Consider the following 21,941-nt stretch of genomic DNA (forward strand, 5'->3'; position numbering starts at 1 on the left):
GGTGTGAGCTACCACACCTCACCCTTCAGTGAGGTTTGAAGCCAGACAGAAGCATTAAAATCCAGATTGAGAACTTTATAAATGGGCTTTACTTTTTTTTTTTAAGTTGGGGTCTCAGAACTTTATAAATGGGTTTTACATTTTTTTAAGCCGGGGTCTTGCTCTGTTGCCCAGACTGTAGTGCTGTGGTATGATCTTAGCTCATTGCAGCCTTGAACTCCTGAACTCAAGCAATCCTCCAGCCTCAGCCTCCCAAGTCGCTGGGATTATAAACTTTGCTACCACACCAGGATTTTTTTTCTAAGTTGCCTAGGCTGGTCTCAAATTCCTGGCCTCAAGTTATCCTCCTGTATCAGCCTCCTAAAGTGGTGGGATTATAGGCATGAGCCACTGCACCTGGCGGCTAGCTTTGTAAATTACCTCCACACACACACCATGCTTGCACACACATGACAACTGGCTGAGCAGTCTTGTGTGGTATGCCACACAGCTCTGGCCTCAACTAATGCTCCTCCTTCTTTTTCCTGCATTCCTTCATTAGAAGCCAGACAACCTGGTTATTTCAAGAACAGTGAACACACTGGGCAACAGAGCCAGAATCCCAAACACTCTCTAGACTGGGACACTTAAGGGGGACAGAGATGAAACTGAAGACATAAATGTAACATCCTACATTTCATTTTTTAAAAAAATCAATTTCGTCAATAGAGGATGACTTTTTTTTTTTTTTTTTTGAGACAGAGTCTCACTCTGTCACCCAGGCTGAAGTACAGTGGCACCATCTCTGCTCACTGCAACCTCCTCCTCCCAGGTTCAAGCAATTCTCCTGCCTCAACCTGTAGCTGGGATTACACCATGCCTGGCTAATTTTTTGTGTTTTTAGCAGAGATGGGGTTTCATAATGTTGATCACGCTAGTCTCAAACCCCTGATCTCAAGTGATCTGCCTTGGCCTGCCAAAGTGCTGGGATTACAGGCGTGGGCCACTGCGCCCAGCCGAGAGTGACTTCTGACCTTAGCACTATAGGAGGATATAAAGGCAAGGTTAACCATGAGCACAGTGTGGTTTGCACAGGCTAATACAGCAATAGGGCCATCCCCAGCAAGCATGCGCAGAATGAGGAGAGACTGGGTCTCACTCTGGAGTGAGACGGCCAGAATGGGAAGGGACCCAGAATGAGACAGCACTGGCTTATATGCTGTGTACACACGAACCGTGAGCCTCGGCAACATAGCTGCATAGGCTCACGCTTGTATGCGACAGTAAGTGGTGAAAACTGAATGGTGAACGCTTGTACAGTGTGCTCAGCAAGTGGAAGCGTCTTTGGGTTTGAAAGGGGAGAATGGGTGAAAGAATCAGGAGCGCTGAGTGTCATTATTATCATTGGTGACATATCATTAGATAGGAGATGTAAGAGGCTGGGTGGCGCAGGCCTGAAATCTCAGCACTTTGGGAGGCTGAGGTAGGTGGATCATGAGGGTGATCCTCCTGTATCACTTGAGGCCAGGAATTTGAGACCAGCCTAGGCAACATAGAAAAAGTATTTAACCTAAGACGTGTAGTTTATTGAGCACATATTATATGCAAGCACTCTGCTAATCACTTCACAGGATCTCAGTTCATTCTTCAGTTTTCCAGATAGGTCATGTTAGACCAGCATATGAAATTGCTGGTTTTTGGAGGTCGAAACCACAAGAGTGCTGGCAATTTCATATGGCTCAGGCTAATATCATTTTCATTTTATAGAAGAGGAAACTGAGGCCCAGAGGGACCACAAGCCTGAAGGTCTTTCCTTCCCAAAAGCAGATTAAGAAAACCCACTGTCACACCTGTAATCCCAGCACTTTGGGAGGCCGAGGCGGGTGGATCACGAGGTCAAGAGATCGAGACCATCCTCATCATCATGGTGAAACCCCGTCTCTACTAAAAATACAAAAAATTAGCTGGGCACGGTGGCATGTGCCTGTAATCCCAGCTACTCAGGAGGCTGAGGCAGGAGAATTGCCTGAACCCAGGAGGCGGAGGTTGCGGTGAGCCGAGATCGCACCATTGCACTCCAGCCTGGTAACAAGAGCGAAACTCGGTCTCAAAAAAAAAAAAAAGAAAAGAAAAAAGAAAAAGAAAACCCACTGGCCTGGAGTCTTCTGCCTTTTCAGAGGACTCGGATTTTGTCCTTGGTTCTTCCTCCTCTCTCCCCATCTCACTCTGCCCCCGCGCCCACCACCCCGCCCCGTTGTGGCCTGGTCTATATTTACAACTGGGGTTTCTGTGAACTGGGGAACTGAGGAAGTGACTTATCCCAGAGTCATCACTGAGATGGTGGTACCCAAGAATCTGAGTTCTGAGCTACCACACTTCCACCGAAGTGAGGTTTTGTCCCTTCTCTGGATTTCCAGGACCCAGACAGCCAGAAACAGAAATTATCTGCCGGCCTCCAGAGAGGCCCCTTTCTGGTGGCCAGGATGAATGGGGTGGGAGATTTGTTTCCATTTCTTTTTTTTTTTTTTTTTTGAGACTGAGCCTTGCTCTGTTACAGCCCAGGCTATAGTGCAGTGGCACAATGTCGGCTCACTGCAACCTCTGCCTCCCTGGTTCAAGCAATTCTTGTGCCTCAGCCTCCTGGATAGCTGGGACTACAGGCATCCACCACCACGCCTGGCTAACTTTTGTATTTTTAGTAGAGACGGGGTTTCTCCATGTTGGCCAGGCTGGTCTTGAACTCCTGACCTCAAGTGATCTGCCCACCTCAGCCTCCCAAAGTGCTGGGATTACAGGCGTGAGCCACCACCCCGGCCTTGTGTCCATTTCTCTGAGAGTAACATTGAGGCACACTTGTGCTAAGCCTGATTGTCATTTGCCCTAAGTGGCTTGTTCAGGGGCAGAAAGAAGAGGAAGTAGGTTTTTGGGCACCTGGGGGTCCTGGCCTGATCCAGACCAGCCTGAAAATCACAGGGGCTGGCAGAGCAGCTCCTGTCCCACCTCTCCCGGGGATGCCGATGACCTGCAGCTGAGTTGAGGGCCAATGGGCTGGAGGGTGGAGTGCTGCTTCCAGGTAGACAGACTGAGATAGACAGCTGTGGAGGCAGCAGAGGAGGAAGGGGGCAGTCTTGTCCCCGATGCTCACAGCCCGCCTGCCAGGCACAGCCGGTCTTCGGGGAAGTCGCCGAGTTGGAGTTCCAGGAAATGATAACGCTTGTTGAAACCTCTTTCTTGTGGCCTGGTCTTGTCACATGGCTTGATGGGGACCAACGTCAGGCAGGGCCACAGGTCTGGGCCCACTTGCACCCAGCAGCCGCTGCCACCCCCAGCTGCCCCCCTGAAGAGGGAGAAGGGTGTTGGGCAGGAAGGTGGGCATTTGCCCCTTCCCCATCCCAGACACCTGGTGGGCTACGAGCAGACTGGTCCCCACTGCCTGTTTTCACCCCAGTAACACCCCTTGTAAGCTGGCTAACCTGGCCAGGCCTTACATGCCCCCTCCAGCAAAGTGGGCCAAGAATGCCTAGGCCACAGCGTTACTGTCAAAGTGAAGGAAGAGCTTCCCCCTGCCCCTGGAACATAGTAGATGCTGAGGATCTAGAAATTCTTTTTTCCTGTTTTCTTTTTTTTTTGGTAGAGACAGGGTCTTGCTATATTGCCCAGGCTGGTCTTGAACTCATGGGCTGAAGCCATTCTCTCACCCCATCCTCCCAATGTGCTGGGATTATAGGTGTGAGTCACTGTACCTGGCCAGAACTAGAAATTCTTTGCTCCTTTCCTATGAAGCCAGGGAACATTTGTTTCTTTTTCTCTTTTTGCTTTTCTTTTTTTTTTGTGAGGCAGAGTCTCACTCTGTCACCCAGGCTGGAGTTCAGTGACATGATCTTGGCTCACTGCAACCTCCGCCTCCCGGTTTCAAGTGATTCTCCTGCCTCAGCCTCCCAAGTAGCTGAGATTATAGGCATGCACCACCATGCCTGGCTAATTATATATATATATATATATATATATATATATATATATGTATTTTTAGTAGAGATGGGGTTTCATCATGTTGACCAGGCTAGTCTTGAACTCCTGACCTCAAATGATCTGCCCACCTCGGCTTCCCAAAGTGCTGGGATTATGGGCATGAACGACTATGCCCGGCTGGAACTAGACATTCTTGTCTCCTGTCCTGTAAAACCAGGAAATGTGTCTTTCATCTTTCTGGAGCAGGGTTTCTTGACTTTGGCTCTATTGACATTCAGAGTTGGGCATGGGGGGCTGTGCTGTGCATTGTAGGATGTTTAGCAGCGTCTCTGGCCTCTACCCACTAGATGCCAGTAGACCCACCCCTACCCTGATTTGTGGCACTGAAAATGTCTCCAGACATGGCCAGATGTCCCTTGCATGGCAAAACCCTGATTTAGATTCAGTGCCTGGCACATAGTAGTTGCTCAATAATTAGTAGGTCTTCAACCTGCAAGGCAGCACGTCTAGTTCATTTTTATACCGCACCAACTGGCATTCTAGGGGTGCCAAGGAGTAGCCTGGGAGGCCATTTGCCCTCAATCTCTATCACCACCCATCAGAAACATACTATTTCTAGGGCTGGGCACGGTGGCCCATGCCTGTAATCACAGCACTTTGGGAGGCTGAGGTGGGTGGATCACCTGAGGTCAGGAGTTCGAGACCAGCCTAACCAACATGGAGAAACCCCGTCTCTACTAAAAATACAAAATTAGCTGGGCGTGGTGGTGCATGCCTGTAATCCCAGCTATTTGGGAGGCTGAAGCAGGAGAACCATTGAACCCAGCAGGCAGAGGTTGCGGTGAGCAGAGATCGCACCATTGCACCCCAGCCTGGGCAACAAGAGAAAAACTCCATCTCGAATAAATAAAAAACAAACAATCTACATGAAACCTGTGCTGGAGGCTTAGAGTTTGAGGACAGCAAGGTGAATCGAGGGGGGTCAGTCCTGAAACAAGGGGTGAAGGAAAAGGCCACATGCCTCTCAGGGAGACACCCCTGGCCCCATTCCCTCCACCCCCACCGCAGCTTGTTCCTGGAAGCTGACAGCCTGCTTTCTCCGCAGTCAGGAGGCCAGAGGGGTCCTCCCAGGAGAGACACTTCCGATGCTTGCCTTGGGATCTTACAAGCACAGCCACATCCCAACAAGCCTCACCTGTCCACACATCCTGCCCACAGGCACCGAGCTTCCAAGGGTCTTCGCTTCCAAGTGTCTTTTTCAGTTCCCTGCTCTTCAATATAAACATGCAACAGTGGGTCACTGAACCCATGAGGAACCTGTAAAGTCAAAATCCCAGGCCGAGACCAAGAGGGAAAAGAACTCCAGAAAAACAGGTAGGGAGCCAGGTAGGGAGCCACAGAAGCCTTCAAGAAAATAAGCAAGCCTCAGAAATAAAACATATGGCATTCATATAAGAAGAATAAGATGCTGAGAAAAGGAACACTCAGAGTAAGAAAAAATTAGAGGCTGGGCATGGTGGCTCACGCTTATAATCCCAGCACTTTGGGAGGCTGAGGCGGGAGGCTCGATTGAGATCAGGAATTTAAGACCAGCCCGGCCAACGTGGCGAAACTCCATCTCTACTAAAAATACAAAAATTAGCCAAGCATGGGATTGTATCAGAAACATACAAGCATGGTGGCGTGTGCCTGTAATTCCAGCTACAGAGGAGGCCGAGGCAGGAGAATCGCTTGAACTCTGGAGATGGAGGTTGCAATAAGCAGAGACTGAGCCACTGCACTACAGCCTGGGTGACAGGGCAAGACTCCATCTCAGAAACAAGACAAAACAAAAGTAGAAAGGTGACAGCAGAAGTAAAAACTCTGTATCTGTATTGCAAGAGAAAGCTGAGAAAATCTCCCAGAAAGACAAACATTTAGAACATATAAGAAAAGATACGAAAATGAGGGGATTATCCCACAAGATACAACTCATAACTCAAAGGAGGTAGAAAGAACAGAGAAAACAGAGGGAAGAAACGATCCAGGAGGGTCCACAACAAAATTCCTGCACCTGTAATCCCAACTCTGGGAAGCTGAGGCTGGATGATCACTTGAGCCTCAGCCCTGAGTAGCTGTGACTACAGGTGTGTGGCTCCGAGCCCAGCTCCGAGGGTGACTTTACAGAAGAGAGATTTTCCAGTGGGCCTAATTTCATCACAGGAAGCCCTTAAAGGTGGAATTTTCTCCGGTTGGTGCCAGGAGAGGAAGTCAGAGACTGGAAGCACAGGAAAGATTCACTTCACTATTGCTGGATTTAACGTGGAAGGATATAATCCCAGCCTGAGGTGGGCAGATTGCCTGAGCTCAGGAGTTCAAGACCAGCCTGGGCAACATGGTGAAACCCCATCTCTACTAAAACACAAAAAATAGCCCAGGCACAGTGGCTCATACCTGCAATCCCAGCACTTTGGGAGGCCGAGGTGAGTGGATCACTTGAGGTCAGGAGTTTGAGACCAACCTGGCCACCATGGTGAAACCTCATCTCTACTAAAATACAAAAAAATCAGCTGGGTGTGGTGGTGTGGGCCTATAGTCCCAGATACTTGGGAGACTGAGATAGGAGAATCACTTAAACCCAGGAAGTGAAGATTGCAGTGAGCTGATACTGTGCCACTCCAGCACTCCAGTCTGGGCGACAGAGCAAGACTCTGTCTAAAAAAAAAAAAAAAAATTAGCCAAGTGTGGTGGTGTGCACCTGGGGTCCTAGCTCCTTGGGAGGCTCAGGTATGAGAATTGCTTGAACCCAGGAGGCGGAGGTTGCAACAAACGGAGATTGTGCCACTGTACTTCAGCCTGGGTGACAGAGTCTGTTTCTGTCTCCAAAAAGAAAAAAAAAAAGCTGAAGAAGCCATGTGTTAAGAAATGTAGTTGGCATCTAGAACAGAGAGTGGCCCTCAGCTGACATTGGCAAGGAAACGTGGCCCTCAGCCCTCCAACAATACAATAGGGAACTCAGTTTTGCCAAAATCAAGAATGAATTTGGAAGTGGATTTTCCCCCAGAGCTTCCAGTTGGGAGCTTCAGCCCCACCTGAGCCCTTGATGGTAGCCCAGTGAGACTCTGAGCAGAGAATCCAATGTTGCACCAAACTTCCGACCTGCAAAAACTCTGAGATAATGCATGTGTGTTGTCTGAATCCACTAAATGTATGGTGATTTGTCATGCCACAATAGAAAACGAATCAACCTTTGTTGTCTCTCACAGTTTCTGTGGGTTAGGAATTTAAGAGTGACTCAGTTGGGTGGTGCTGGCTTGGAGTCTTTAGTGAGGCTGCAGTCAAGATGTTGGCCAGGGCTGCTATTATCTATCTGATGGGTTGTCTGGAGTTAGGGGACCTGCTTCCACACAGACTCAATCACACAGCTGTGGGTTGGAGGCCTCAGTTCCTCACCTTGAGGGCCTCTCCACAGGGCTGCTTGAGTGTCCTCACACCATGGCAGCTGGCTTCCCCTAGAGCAAGTGAACCAAGTGGGGTAGGACAGAAGCCTCATGTCTTTTATGACCTAGCCGTGGGAGTTACATTATTATCATTGTCATCCACCTCAATATACTTCCTAGTCAAGTGACCATGGGACGGTTCCTTCACCTCTTTTAGTTTATTTCCCCATCTGTGAAATGGGGAGACATTATCCCCAACAAAGATCAGAATCGGGCTGAACTGAAATAAAAAATATCGGCCGGGCACTGTGACTCATGCCTGTAATCCCAGCACTTTGGGAGGCCAAGGCAGGTGGATCACTTGAGGTCAGGAGTTCGAGACCAGCCTGGATAATATGGCAAAACCCCTTCTCTATCAAAAATGTAAAAATTAGCCAGGCGTGGTCGCAGGCTCCTGTCATCCCTGCTACTTGGAAGGCTGAGGCAGGAGAATTGCTTGAACCAGGGAGGAGGCTGCAGTGAGCTGAGATTGCACCACTGCACTCCAGCCTAGGCAACAAAGTGTGACTCCATCTCAAATAAATAAATAAATAAATAAAAATAAAAATAGTGCCCCTTGAAGGACACACATGCAGCTGTTCCCCACTTTAATACCTAAGTTTGAATCCCCCCTTGGGCTCTTAGGCCCATGCAAGAGGGGCCCAGAGCAGGGGCTCAGGGAGGATTTGTGGGCCTGATTCAACTCTGACCTCTTAGCTATGAAGAACACTGTCCTCCCCAGGGCTGGTCCTGCCACTCAGGGCTCCCTCCTGTCATCTGCTTCCTCCTTAGAGAGGTTATTGAACTTGGTTGTTCCTTGATCCTGCTCCAGGCCTCCAGGGCTCTCCCGGCACCATGCTGCCATCAGACAATACGTGAGGCTCTGCAGAGATGCCAACGGGAAGGGCTTTCTGGTATCTGGTCCTGCACCAGGCCTTACCTGGCAGATCCAGGAGCAGAGACCTTAAAGGGGCCAAGGCAGGTGCTGTGCAGAGTCTTGGCCCTGCAGCTTAAGGCCTGGAAGGGGCCAGCTCCAGGCCACACACCATGGCTCCTTCTGCTGTGCAACCGGAAGCTAGTTCCCTTCTTGAGCTCATGCATTGCAGCTGAAAAATGGGAATAATATTGGCGTTTACCCCATAAGGGCATATATTTGTTCATTCATTCAACGAACATTTACTGAATGCTTATGATACGACAGGCATTCTTCCTGGCTCTGGGCTCTTGGCAGTGAACGAAACAGACCGAATCCCCTGTCCTTGAGGAACTTACAGTCTAGACAACAAACTTGTTCAACAGTATGTGGGCTGGGCATGGAGGCTCACCCCAATAATTCTAGCACTTTGGGAGGCGGAGGTGGGGGGATTGCTTGAGCCCAGGAGTTTGAGACCAGCCTGGGTAACATAGCAAGGCTCTGTTTGTACAAAAAATAATTTATAAAAAACATTAGCTGGGTGTGGTGGTGTATGCCTATGGGCCCAGCTACTCTGGAGGCTGATGCAGGAGGATTGCTTGAGCTGGAGAGGCTGAGGCTGCAGTGTGCCAAGATCACACCACTACATTCCAGCCTGGGTGACAGAGCAAGACCCTGTCTCAAAAACAAAAACAAAAAACCAGGATGTCAGAGGGAAATAAAGTAAAGCAGGCCTTGGGGGGCCGGGGGAGGGTAGGAGGTGGCAGGTGTGAGTTGGTGTTTTATTAGGATGGCTAGGGAAGGCCTCTCCAAGAAGTCGGGAGCTGGAACAGGTGAGCAAGCTACCCATTTAGATATAGAGCTTTTTAGGCAGGTGTAAGAGCAGGTGTCAAGGGCCTGAGGTAGGAATGTAACCAGTGTGTTCAAAGAAAGGCCAGTGTGGCTGCTGCAGCATGGGTGGAGGAGAGGAGTCAGAGGTGAGGATGGAGAGGTGGGGAGTGGAATCAGATCACGAAGAGACTGAGGGTCCTGGGAAGGAGCGAGGTTGCGATGCAGAGTGAAATGGGAGTGTCCTGAGCAAGGAGGATTCGATGAGATGGTGCATGCAAGGCCCTCTGCAGTGTGCCTGGCACAGAGCAGGTGCTCCATAACTGCCGGCTGTTACTATTACCGTTGTCATTGTTATTATGAAGAGACTAAGAAGCACATTGGAAACCATGAAAACCTGCAGAGATGCAAATTCTCATTGCTGGACAGAGCTTTTTCAACATTTTCAACTTGCTGTCACAAAGTGTTAACCATGCAAATGTAGGTTCGACTTCTTCATTTTGTGAGACACCTTTGACTCAGAGAGGTTAGGAGACTTACCTGGCATGACACAGCAATAAAGGGTGGAGTCCAGTTCACCAGAACCCAGGTCTGTCTCTTGAATCCAGGATGGTGGCTGCTGGTTTGTCCATGGGGGCTGAGAGGCCTTGGTGCAGTGGGCAGGGGGATGATCCCTATATAAAATGAAGGGCAGAAGCTTGGGGGCTGCACTTGGGAGCATCCAGCATCATTGGGAGAAAAGTCTGGAGCTCTCAAGCTCTGACCTGGCACAGTCAGGCAGGCAAGGCTCACAAAGACCAAAATAACCAGAGGCATCATTGAGGGTATCTTTGGGGTCGAGTAACAGGAATCCTGATGTAAACCGGCTTACAGAATCTGAAAACGAGCCAGGTGTGTGTGGCTCACACTGTAATCCCAGTGCTTTGGGAGGTTTAGGCGGGAGGATCATTGAGGCCAGGAGTTCAAGACCAGCCTAGGCAACATAGTGAGACCTTGTCTCTATTTTTTTCAAAAAGGATCTGGAAACGGGCCAGGTGTGCTGGCTCACATCTGTAATCCTAGTGCTTTGGGAGGCCAAAGTGGGAGGAATACTAGAGGACAGGAGTTTGAGGCTACCGTGAGCTATGATCATACCACTGCATTCCTGTTGCGGAGACAGCACAAGAGCTCAGCTCTTAAAAAAAAAGAGAGAGAGAATCTGGACATTTACTGTCTTGTTCAATAGGAAATCCAAGTTCATTTTCCTTCCATTTTTCAGCTGTTATCCCGCTGTTGGTTCCATCTGAGCCTGGTCCTAGGATGGCCAGGGAGGTTTCAGGTATCACATCAGGAAGAACAGAAACCATCTCTCCCTGGGGCTTCCCTTAGGAGCAAGGAACACTTTCTTCATGTCTCATTGGCCAGAATTGAATTATCTGCCCGCTGTTGAAATAGTCACTAACCAGAAACTGGAATTTATTTTATTTTATTTTTGAGACAGGGCCTCACGCTGTCTCCTAGGCTGGAGTGGAGTGGAGTGATCATAGCTCACTGCAGCCTCAACCCCTGAGACTCAAGCAATCCTCCCACCTCAACCTCCCAGATAGCTGGGATACAGGCAAAACCCGGTTAATTTTTTATTTTTTGTAGAGACAGGGTCTCACCACGATGTCCAGGCTGGTCTCAAACTCCTGGTCTCAAGCCGTCCTCCTGTCTCAGCCTCCCAAAGTGTTGGCATTACAGGTGTGAGCCACCTCGACTGGCCTGGAACGTAATTGACACAGGATGAGTGCTGGGAAGTTCATCAGAGGAACTGAAAAACCAGCCCTGCCAGGCACACTGGCCTACGCCTATATTCCCAGCACTTTGTGAGGCAGAAGTGAGCAGATCATTTGAGGTCAGAATTTCGAGACCAGCATGGCCAACATGGCAAAACCCCGCCTCTACTAAAAATACAAAAATTAGCCAGGCATGGTGGTAGGCAGCCATAGTCCCAGCTACTTGCGAGGCTGAGGCAGGAAAATAGCTTGAACCTGGGAGGTGCAGGTTGCAGTAAGTTGAGATCACAACACTGCACTCCAGCCTGGGTGACAGAACAAGACTCAGACTCAAAAAAAAAAAAAAATAAAGAAAAGGAAAAAGAAAAGCCAGTCCTAATTCTTCATCCTTCGTGTATCCCTGCCCTTGTCAGTGTGACTTCACCACTTTTCCCATCAAGAAGTTGAGTCTAGGCCAGAGGCGGTGACTCACGCCGGTAATCCCGGTACTTTGACAGGCCGAGGTGGACGGATTGCCTAAGCTCAGGAGTTCAAGGCCAGCTTGGGCAACACGGTGAAACTCCATCTCCACTAAAATACAAAACCTTAGCTGAGTGTGGCAGCATGTGCCTGGAGTCCCAGCTACTTGGGAGGCTGAGGCAGGAGAATTGCTTGAACCCGGGAGGCGGAGGTTGCAGTGAGCTGAGATTGCACCACTGCACTCCAGACTGGGCAGCACGGTGAGACTCTGTCTCAAAAAAAAAAAAAAGTTGAGTCTGTATCAGCATCCCTAGAATCAGGCTACTTTAGTCAATAGGATGAAATGAAGTGATTGAGTGACAAAGTAATCTTGTGCTAGACCTCAGCCTAGACTTCAAGACACCTTGTGCCTTCTACTGGCTCCCTCTGGACTCTGCCAACACCATGAGAACAAGCCCGAGCTAGCCTGTGGGATGATGAAAGTCACATAGAGTACAGAGGAACCCTTCCCTAGCCCTGTACTCTGTGCCCCAGGGCCTTAGCATGTGCTGACCCTCCTGATTGCTCTGGCTCACCCTCCCATGACTTAGAGACACTATTCTCTCTGGAGACTCAGCTCAGGGAACCCTCTCCCAAGAGCCATTACAGAACCATTCCCAGCCCCAGCCCGGGTCGAGGGCCTCCTGGGCTTCCTCTAGCCCAGCTTGTGTCACTCTGCTTTATGACTATTCTTCAGACCAGCTGCCTCATTCACAGATATGGAAACTGAGGCCCAGAGAGGGGAAGTGACTTGCCCAAGGTCACCCAGCTGAGGGCCGTGTTGGCTGCTCCCCATCAGGTTTTGGTCTTTCCTTTCCTCTGTACCTCAGCCCATGAGAGCCTGGATGCGGTGATCCCAGTGGGAGAGGGAATCTGTGTCCCCACCATGTGCCAAGTCTCAAGTAAGGATGATACTCCTGTGGGGTCCCCTGAGAGCCTCCACTAGCACCACCCCCCTCCCCACATCCCTGCAAGGTGGGGATGAGCAGCATTCCCTCTTCAGACGAGGATGTGAGGCACAGAGCGAAGGGACAGGGCAAGGTCACGTGGCCACGAAGGGCTGGGGGGACTATCCCAGACCTTTCTACAGCCACATTTGGCCTCCTCCATGGCTTTGGGGCAGAGCCAAGGCCAGCCACTGTGGAGAAGAGCAGACAGAAACCCAGGGCGGGCAACGGGGAGGTCTCAGTCTCGGGGAGCAGTGGATGGCGGGGAACCACCGAGGTGGGAAGATGCAGAGCAGAAAGTGAAAGGAACCAGAGGCCGAGAATAGCTGCGGGTGACAGTCAAGGGACTGCAGACGCTGCCAGAAAGAGAAACCAGGTGGCCCACGGAGGGGCGGGGCACCCACTCCTCAGGGAGGCGCCCTGGGGCTGGGGAGCTCAGGACGTTCATGGCCAGGTCCCTGCTCACCCAGACAGCCCCTTCCTGGCCTCGCAGCCAGCGTGGATGCTCGAACGGTGGGAATAGAATTGGGGTGAAGGGCTGTCTTGGGGCAGAGGGGATTCCATTTCTAACTTTAGGCCGACCTCTACATCACTTGGATCAATTACCATGAGCTTGTAAGATCTGGGACCTGCCCAACTCATCAAACAGTGCAGCGGTGAAGCAGGAGCCGCACTGGGGAGGGAAGCCTGTTGGTTAACTTCTCCTAGTGGCTGTTGCTGTCTGTCTCTGGCGACGGTTCCCTGCTGTGGTTACGCTGCTGGCTCCAGAGACAGGTGGCTGGGGTTCAAGCTGGGCTCTGCCACTTGCTAGCTGTGTGACGTTGGGCAAGTCACTTCACTTCTCTGGGCCTCTGTGACTAATATCACTGACTTCACGGGGGTGTCCTGAGGATTAGCTGAATGAGTATAACTAAGGCACATGGAACAGTTCAGAGAAAGTGCCCGATAAACAGCTATTATCATCCAATGTCTGCATATACTTTATAGACACACACACACACACACACACACACACACACACAGGGAAAGTCCCTCCAGGATGTGCACAGGGACTCTTTTTTTTGTTCTCTTCTGTCTCTTCAGGGCCTAGAACAGTGGCTGGCACACAGCAGGTGTTCAATACATGTTTGTGGAATGGAGAGAATGGGGGAAGAAGGAAGGGGGGGAGGCAGGTGGAAGAGGGAACAGAAAATCGGCGATTTCCTGGTGTGAGGCATTGATTCTGGTGCTCTGTATTTAATTCTCTTATCGCATTGCCATGAACCGCTTTGGTTAATTGAAAAAAAAAAAAAAAAACTTGTCTTCAGAGAGAGCTGATAACAGAGTGAGGAGGTAGCTTGTAAGCTGTGGTGGTCTTTCAGCTCAGGCTGGCCCCAAGACACCCCCACCACAGCCCGCTAAGAGCCCCAGAGAACCGCCTCTCCCAGGCCAGGGCCGGGGTGGCAGCTGTGCAACCTGAGGGCAGCTAGAGAGGTGACAGGAAGCTCAGCAGGACGGGCTGTTCCCAGCCTACCCAGAACCTTGAGGCAAGAGGACAGGCTGTTCAGGGCTGAGATCTGCATGTCCCCCACCCTCCTGTCCAGGGGAAGTGTCACCAGCATCCAGGGCGGGACCTCTGCCCGGCATGGGGATCCTGTTGCTTTTCTGAGCTCTACGAGGAACTCGGCCTGCTGGCTTTCCAGGAACACCTGTTGCAACCAGCGGGCACATGGTTCATAGCCGCGGTGTGGGGAGGCTAGGGGGGCCAGCTCCGCTCTGCCTGGCACCCTGTGCTGGGCTGCTTTGGATGTGCCACTCACCTCTCTGGGCCTCAGCTTCCCCATCTGCAAAACAGAGAATACAGGGCACCATGTGGGGGCCTACTGTGAAGATTAGTCCAGCTCTTTTTTGTTTTACCATTAATTACTTTATTTTTATTTTATTTACTTATTTATTTGTTTGTTTATTTATTTATTTTTTGAGACACAGTCTTACTCTGTTGCCAGGCTGAAGTGCAGTGGCGTGATCTCAGCTCACTGCAACCTCTGACCCCCGGTCCAAGCAATTCCCCTGCCTCAGCCTCCCGAGTAGCTGGGACTACAGTGTCCCGCCACCATGCCTGGCTAATATTTTGAATTTTTAGTAGATACGGGGTTTCACCATGCTGGCCAGGATGGTCTCGATCTCCTGATCTCGTGAGCCGCCCACCTCGGCCTCCCAACATGCTAGGATTATAGTTGTGAGCCATAGCACCCGGCCTTTATTTATTTTTTTGAGATGGAGTCTCACTCTTGTCGCCCAGGCTGGAGTGCGGTGGCGCCATCTCAGCTCACTGCAACCTCCACCTCTAGGGTTCAAACGATTCTCCTGCCTGAGAATTAGCCGGGAGTGGTAGCCCCCTGAGTAGCTGGGATTACAGGCATATGCTACCACTCCCGGCTAATTTTTGTATTTTTAGTAGAGACAGGATTCCACCATGTTGGCCAGGCTGGTCTCAAACTTGTCTCAAACTCCTGACCTGAAGCAATTCTCCCCCTCAGCCTTGTGAAGTGCTAGTAATTACAGGCATGAGCCACCGTGCCTAGCCGCCACCATTTGTTTTAAAGTAATGAACGGGGCTAGGCACGGTGGCTCACGCCTGTAATCCCAGCACTTTGGGAGGTCAAGGGATCGAGACCATCCTGGCCAACATGGTGAAACCCTGCCTCTACTAAAAGAAAAAAAAATACAAAAACCAGCTGGGCATGGTGGTATACACCAGTAGACCCAGCTACTCAGGAAACTGAGGCAGGAGAATCGCTTGAACCCGGGAGGCAGAGGTTGCAGTGAGCTGAGATCGCACTGCTGCACTCCAGCCCGGGCGACAGAGTGAGACTCCATCTCCAAAAAAAAAAGTGTGTATCAAGGTGAAACATAATCACTTACATGCATGCATCTGAAATGTCTAGCCTGACCCATGGAGCCACTGTCCAGGCTGTGATACAGTGCATCTCTAGCAACCTGGAAGGGTCCCTTAGACCCTCCCACCTCCTGGCCAGAGGCAGCCCCTGCTCTGACTTTTGTCACTACTGACGAGTTTTGCCTGTTGTATTAGATGAGTGAAAGCAGACAGTGGGGATGTTTTCTAGCTGACTTTGTTCCCTCAGCACCACGTCTGTGAGTTTCTTCCAGGTCGCATGCGATAGAAGTTTGTTCTTCTGCATTGCTGAGTGGTATTCCACTGCATGGCTGTTTCATACTTTATTTTTATTGTGTGTGTGTGTGTTTTTTTTTTTAAATTGTGATGGAGTCTCACTCTGTTACCCAGGCTGGAGTGCAGTGGCATGATCTCAACTCACTGCAGCCTCTACCTCCCGGGTTCAAGTGATTCTCCTGCCTCAGTCCCCCGAGTAGCTGGGACTACAGGTGAGTGCCACTATGCCTGGCTAATTGTCATATTTTTAGTAGAGATGGGGTTTCCCTATGTTGGCCAGGCTGGTCATGTACTCCTGACCTCAAGTGATCTGCCTGTCTCAGCTTCCCAAAGTGCTGGGATTACAGGCCTGAGCTGCTGTGCCTGGCCCCTTTTTCACACTTCATTTCTCCATGACCCTGTTGGTGGACATTGGATTGGTCTCCCCTTGGGAGCTACCCTGAGCCATGCTGCATAGATCTCTCTGTGAAGGCCTATGGTGGGCAGGTGCCTCGTTTCTCTAGGTTTTTGCCCAGGACTAGGATTGCTGGGTATAAGGCATATGTATAGGCAGCTTTTGTGGACACTGCCCATTTTTCAGAGGGGCTGAACGACTGCCATTCCCCATGGTGGCACCTGAGAGTCACTGGGCTTCCCCATCCTGAACGACACTCTGTACGGCCAGCCCTGCTGATTTTCATCCTTCTCTTGAGGGTCACGGCCTCTTCTTTAGAGGAAGTAAATATAATGATGAGAGAAAACTGCAAGGTAAACAGCAAGAGTTGATAATAACAGGTACCCAATGCCTTCCACCGCCCCACGCCCTGGGCCAAGTACTCACAACCTCACAATAATCCTAGGAAGTCCAGTGATTATCCCCACTTTACTGATGTGGAAACCAAGGCACAGGCAGGGTGTGGTGGCTCATGTCTATAATCCCAGCACTTTGCCAGGCTGAGGCGGGAGGATGACTTGAGCCCAGGAGTTTGAGACCAGCCTAGGCAACATAGTGAGACTCTGTCACTATTAAAAACAATTTAAAAAATTAGCTGGTGTGCACCCTTAGTCCCAGCTACTCAAGAGCCTGAGGCAGGAGGATGGTTCGAGCCCAGGAGGTCGAGGCTACAGTGAGCTATGGCTGTACCACTGCACTCCAGCCTGAGCAACAGAATGAGATCCTGTCTGTGACAAAAAAACAACTGAACAGAAACTAAAGGAAAGAAGAAGAGGTCACATGGGCTGCCAAGGTCACACACTCAGCAGAAGCAGCTTAGCCTCCAGTTAAAGAACCTCAGCCCACCTGGCCCCCAGCCCCGACTCTGCCCTGAGGCAGGGCCCAGCAGGCTGTGGTCTGGGACTTCTCAAAAGATCTTCTGGAGCTTTGAGAAGCATAGATGGAGAACCTGACTCTCACCCTGAAGCCCCTCTCACACTCACCACCCACCCATAAACACACACACTCAAATGCATTCACACACATGCTACGCCCAACACATCACACCCTCACAAACACACATACATCTCATACAGCACACACTCCTATAAAATATACATATGCCATGCATTCTCATACACATGCTTACACACTTCCACATTCACACACATAGCCCACATATATGCATTCACATGTTAACACACACCTACCATGAACATACGCTGCACATCCCCTTACACTCAGTCTTCAGAAAGCACAAACTAGGCTGGAATACTTCTATACAAAAGGTAGTAGCAGGGCAGGTTGCAGTGGCTCATACTTGTAATCCCAGCCCTTTGGGAGGTCGAGGGGGGAGGATCACTTGAGGTCAAGAGTTCGAGACCAGCCTGTCCAGCATGGCAAAACCCTGTCTCTACTAAAAATACAAAAATTAGCCAGGCATGGTGGTGAGTGTCTGTAATCCCAGCTATTCAGGAGGCTGAGGCAGGAGAATTGCTTGAACCTCAGAGGCAGAGTTTGCAGTGAGCTGAGATCATGCCACTGCACTCCAGCTAGGGCAACAGATTTAGACACTGTCAAAAAAAAAAAAAAAAAAAAAGGCAGTGACAGGCAAGGGAACATTACCTCAAAGCTAATTTCCCTATTCCTGCTCCCTCCTGCACTAAAATCTAAGAACGGTCATATGAAAAATATCCCCAGTGGGCAGCACTGGTGACTTCTGGAGGGCTGGGGAAGTTCCATGAGCAGCGCCACCAAGTCTGCAGTGCTTGTTACCCTGTGTCAGCCCGGGTGCCAGTAGCCTTCTCTGGATTATCTCTCTTGACTGTCATCATGATGGGCCCATGAGCTAGGATGTTGCCCCCATTTTGCAGAGGAAGAAGTGGAGGCCCAGAGTAGGAAGTCACTTGGCCTGTCTCTTGCTCAGTGTTGCATTTAGAGAGAGAGGCTGCATTTGCCTCTTTGCTTTCAGATCTGTCCTCTTGCTCCACTCTGTATGGTGAGAACCAACATATCCCAGGCCTCCTTGCCAACTGGCTTCCTACTGAGTTAAACAAATGAGAAGCCTGGGTGGGGGCTGGGAGTGAGAGAAAGGGAGAAAGTGTGATGTTTCTCCCGTTCTCTGCTTCAAGTGGCATCTTTGCAGAGGCAGGGACTTCTCTGTGGCTCCAGTGTCCCTGGCAAAGTCCATCCTTTGGAACAGTTTGGTTGCCATTCCTGCATTCCAGATGGCCCCAGCTCCTGAGCTCTGGTAACACGGACTCCTTCAGTTTTTCCTTTTGCACTCTGGGTGGTACTGGCTTCCTGCTGATGCTCATCTTTGGTGGTCTCATCATTCATGTATCTATTTCCCTCTGTTTGAAATACCTGATGTGGTTTCTGTTTTCCTGAGTGGACCCTGATAGGCATACAGCAAGGAAGGGATTTGAACTCAGATCGTGTGACTCTGAGACTCAAGTGTAACCATTCGGTGACACTCTCTCTTACTTGAGTCTTCCCTTGAAATTGTCTACAGCCCCAGATATTGCCCCATGTACATGTCTCCCACGTCCTTTTGTCTAATAGAGCTGAGTTGCAATACCACCCATCACCAGCAGGGAGAAACCCATTTGGCCACAAGTGCTCTGGCAGAATTTCATGTTTAGAAAGTTTCCTCTGAACTTGTTCCTCAGTTGAATCAGAAAGCAAAAATACATTTAAATGTAAAAGAAAGGTCTCCTCCTACTAAAGGGAATAATAGCTTCATTTGTTTGTTAACCAGCCAGGTAGTTAACTGTAAGACTTCTGGCCAGTTGAGATTCTCAATGAACAGAATTCTTGGCAATAGTGGAGAGTTTACACATTCCTCTCTGCCTACACGACATTGGCAGGAAGAATGGATGCACAATTTCCCAGCAGTTTTTGCCAAAAATAGCTCCCAGAGGCCCCAGGCATGGAACTTCTGATCTAACCCAGTGTGTTCTTTGGGTCTAGAAATTTCTTACGGCTGATCCTCCAAGTTCAACACAATGAGTTGCTTCCCTCTTTTAGCAGGTAACCATCGAGAAGGGTGGGTCTGGAGCCAAGAAGACCCAAGTAAGCATCCACATCTTTCAGTCACCTCCTGTGAGGCCTTGGGCAAGTTTCTGAACTTCTCCGGGTTCTGATCTTCTTCTCTGTAACATAGGGTTGACAATACTTGCCCTGAGAGATTCTTGGGAGAATTAAATGAGCTAAAGTATATAAGTGCTTGCTGTATATTTTTAAAAAATGCCCATATCCTTTATTCTACTTTTTATGGATTATTTCTGTTCCATGAAGACTAAGGCCTCAACTGGAGAAGGGGTTACTCAAAACATTTGGAGACTAGTCACATGTGTGTTGCTTTTGTTGGCATGACTTGAAGGCTGAGTGTCACCATCACTGGGAACAGTGAGTGATATGCTGACATGTGGCCTCTTCGAATGTCTTGGGCTTCCTTCCAGCATGGCCACTTCAAGGGAGTTAGAATTCTTATGTTGCAGGTCAGGGCCCCAATAGCAAGTCTTCCAGCAAACAAGATGGAACTACATGGCCTTTTATGACCAAGTCTCATACATTGCACAGCATCACTTCTGTAATACTCTCTTGGTTGAATTCATCAAAGCCCACTCAGTTTCAGGGGGAGGAGATATAGACTCCACTTCTTTTTTTTCCCTTCTTTCCTTCCTTCCTTCCTTCTTTCCTTCCTTCCTTCTCTTTTCTTCCTTTTCCCTTCCCTTCCTTTTTCCTTCCTTCCTTCTCTCTTTCTTTCCTTCCCTTCCTTTCCTTTCCCTCCCTTCCCCCCTTCCCTCCTTCCCTCCCTCCTTCCTTCTCTCCTTCCTTCCTTCCTTCCTTCCTTCCTTCCTTCCTTCCTTCCTTCCTTCCCTCCCTCCCTCTCTCTCTTTTGCTCTCTCAACCTCCACCTTCCAGGTTCAAGCAATTCTCCTGCCTCTGCCTCCCCAGTAGCTGGGATTATAGGCAGGTGCTCCCACGCCCAGCTAATTTTGTATTTTTAGTAGAGACGGAGTTTATCCATGTTGGTTGGGCTGGTCTTGAACTCCTGACCTCAGGTGATCTGCCTGCCTCAGCTTCCTGAAGTGCTGTGATTACAAACGTGAGCCATTGTGTCTGGCTGACCCCACTTCTTAATCCAAGAGGTGGCAAAAACTTTACAGCTGTGTTTTCAAAGCACCACCCCTTTTGACTTAGCCAGTCCACCCCTGTGTATCACCCCATCAGATATGGGAAATATTGCCTCTGCAAAGATGGTCACTGCAGCCCTCATGGTGACAGCAAATGATCAGGAATAACCCAAAGGTCCATCAATAGTGGGCTGGATAAATACATGATGCTTCCACACAGTGTAATACTATGCAGTTAAAAAAATAGGCTGGGTGCAGTGGCTCACGCCCAGAATCCCAATATTTTTTGGAAGGCCAAGTCACAAGGATCACTTGGGTGTAGGAGTTAGAGACCAGCCTGGGCAATATAGTGAAGCCCTGTCTCTACAAAACATTTTTTAAATAATTAGCCAGGCATGGTGGTATACACCTGTAGTCTCAGCTACTCAGGAGACTGAGATGGGACGATTGCTTGAGCATGGGAGGTCGAGACTGCAGCAAGCTGTGACTGTGCCACTGCACTCCAGCCTGGGTGACAGAGTGAGACCCTATCTCAAACAAATAAATGAATAAGGTTATTCTGTATCTATTGATATAGAACCATTCTGAATACTATTATGCAGTGAAGAAAAGCAAGGTGCAGGACACTGTGTGTGCTAGGCAGCCTCCAGATGACCCACAATAATTCTCACCTCCTGGGACCTAATGTGGTCCCCTCCCACATTAACTAAGGCTGACCTGTGCAATTAGGAGGATATGGTGGAAACACATCTTCCTTCCAAGGCTAGATCATAAATGACATTGTGGCTTCCACTCTGTTCTGTCTTGGACCACTTGCCCTGACAGAAGCCAGCTGCCATGTTGTGAGGACACTCAAGCAGCCCTATCGAGATATCTATGAGGTGAGGAGCTGAGGCCTCCTGCCAAAAGCCACATAATGAGCCATCCAGAAAGTAGAGCCTCCAGCCTCAGTTGAGCCTTCGGATGACAGCAGCCTTTGCCAACTGCTTGACTGGAGCCTCATGAGACACTGAGCCAGAATCACCCAGCTGAGTTGCTCCAAAATTCCTGCCCCTCAGAAACTGTGAGATGAAAAAGGGTTATTCATATTTCAAGTTGCCAAATTTTGGGCTAGCTTGCTATGCAGCAATAGTAATAGATAGGCCAGGCGTGGTGGCTCACGCCTGTAATCCCAGCACTTTGGGAGGCTAAGGCGGGTAGATCACGAGGTCAAGAGATCGGGACCATCCTGTTCAACATGGTGAAACCCCATCTCTACTAAAAATAAAAAAAATTAGCTGGGCATGGTGGCACGTACCTGTAATCCCAGCTACTCAGGAGGCTGAGGCAGGAGAATTGCCTGAACCCAGGAGGAAGAGGTTGCGGTGAGCCAAGATAGCACCATTGCACTCCAGCCTGGGTAACAAGAGCGAAACTCCGTCTCAAAAAAAAAAAAATAGTAATAGATAACTAATACAGTATGTACATGGAGTCAACCATTCTCACATTGCTATGAAAACATACCAGAGACTGGGTAATTTATAAAGAAAAGAGATTTCATTGGCTCACAGTTCTGCAGACTGTACAGGGAGCATGGTGCTGGCCTCTACTCGGCTTCTGGAGAGGACTCAGGAAACTTCCAATCATGGCGGAAGGCAAAGTGGGCGCTGGCATGTCACATGGAGGTAGCAGGAGCAAAAGAGAGAGAGGAGAAGGTGCTATATACTTGTAAATGACCACATCTCATGAAAACTTACTCACTACCACAGGGATAGTACCAAGAGGGATGGTGCTAAACCATTCATGAGAAATCCACTCACACATCCCACCAGGCCCACCTCCAACATCAGGGGTTATAATTCAACATGAGATTTGGGTGGGGACACA

General features: G+C 49.7%; 1 protein-coding gene across 2 annotated transcripts in view; it reads right to left on the reverse strand.

Annotated features, from left to right (window-relative positions):
- Positions 1–21,941, reverse strand: part of LOC144578591 (uncharacterized) — a 60,028-nt gene that overhangs the window by 1,978 nt on the left and 36,109 nt on the right. The window contains exons 6-7 of one of the 2 annotated variants that reach the window (XR_013524674.1): positions 10,791–21,721; positions 1–9,821 (exon numbers count right to left, since the gene is read on the reverse strand). The exon at positions 1–9,821 is cut by the window's left edge and continues 1,978 nt beyond it. The gene's annotated coding sequence lies outside the window, so the exon portion shown is untranslated. Of the gene's footprint in view, positions 9,822–10,790; positions 21,722–21,941 lie in introns of those variants that run through there. The other variant, XM_078344757.1, reaches the window with a different exon arrangement.

The sequence above is a fragment of the Callithrix jacchus genome, chromosome 12, assembly GCF_049354715.1.
Source record: "Callithrix jacchus isolate 240 chromosome 12, calJac240_pri, whole genome shotgun sequence".
Taxonomy (NCBI): Eukaryota; Metazoa; Chordata; class Mammalia; order Primates; family Cebidae; genus Callithrix; species Callithrix jacchus.